Here is an 884-nt window from a genome sequence, read left to right as displayed (position 1 = left end):
CATTACACCTTCTAGGTTAGTAGTTTTTTAAGTATTTTTAAGAACTAGTTTTAAGAAAAAAATGAAAAAATAAAGATTTTAAAAGATTTTTTCAAATCCCATTTTTCTTAAAATGAAAAACAAAAAAACATAGACACAGTACGAATGTAAATAATAATTAATTGTACTAAAAAATGAAATATTAATTAGTATGTATACGAGAAATCGATAAATAAGTAGTTACTGAGAACTCTTTGTCACGTACTAATAATTTAAAAGAAAAAAAAATAATGCAATAGTTTTTAAGTTAATTTAACTAAGATACAAATTGTAAGACTTTAAGGGAACACAAATAAACAATTAAAAAAAAAAAGGGGGCCCAATCCCATTGCAGGAATGGGTGATATACTCAATCTTTAACACCTGCTTTTACGGGGTCAACATACAAGTCAACTCATTCACTCTTTGACGAAAAAAAACAGGTACATGTATCTATATAAAATCAGAAACAAAAGTCTTAAAAATTGGGTCGAGAAGTTCTGAGATATTACAGGAGATTGTGGGTTGTTTGAAAAAGTACTTTAAGGAATTAAAATTTTCAACATGAGCTAGGAACGAAATCGCAGGATAAGGAAAAATTGCATCTCTTACAATAAATATGTAACTCACCAAAGGAAGTTATTTTAATCGATCCAATTTTTAAAACTAAAACGAGGCTGGAATGCGACCCACACTGATAACTTCCCATCCCGTCTGTCGAGTTGTCTTGCTTAAGAGTTTGTCTATATGTACTCGTATCAATTTTTACCAAATTTTGCGTACAATTTTTTGAAGATTGTATTTGTTATGAAAATATGGACTGTTGGATTTTTATATAAAAAAAACTGAATATCGAAAACAATATT

The sequence above is a fragment of the Eupeodes corollae genome, chromosome 1 (genome assembly GCF_945859685.1).
Source record: "Eupeodes corollae chromosome 1, idEupCoro1.1, whole genome shotgun sequence".
NCBI lineage: Eukaryota > Metazoa > Arthropoda > Insecta > Diptera > Syrphidae > Eupeodes > Eupeodes corollae.
The sequence above is the reverse complement of the archived record's forward strand: the minus strand, read 5'-3'. Positions refer to the sequence as shown.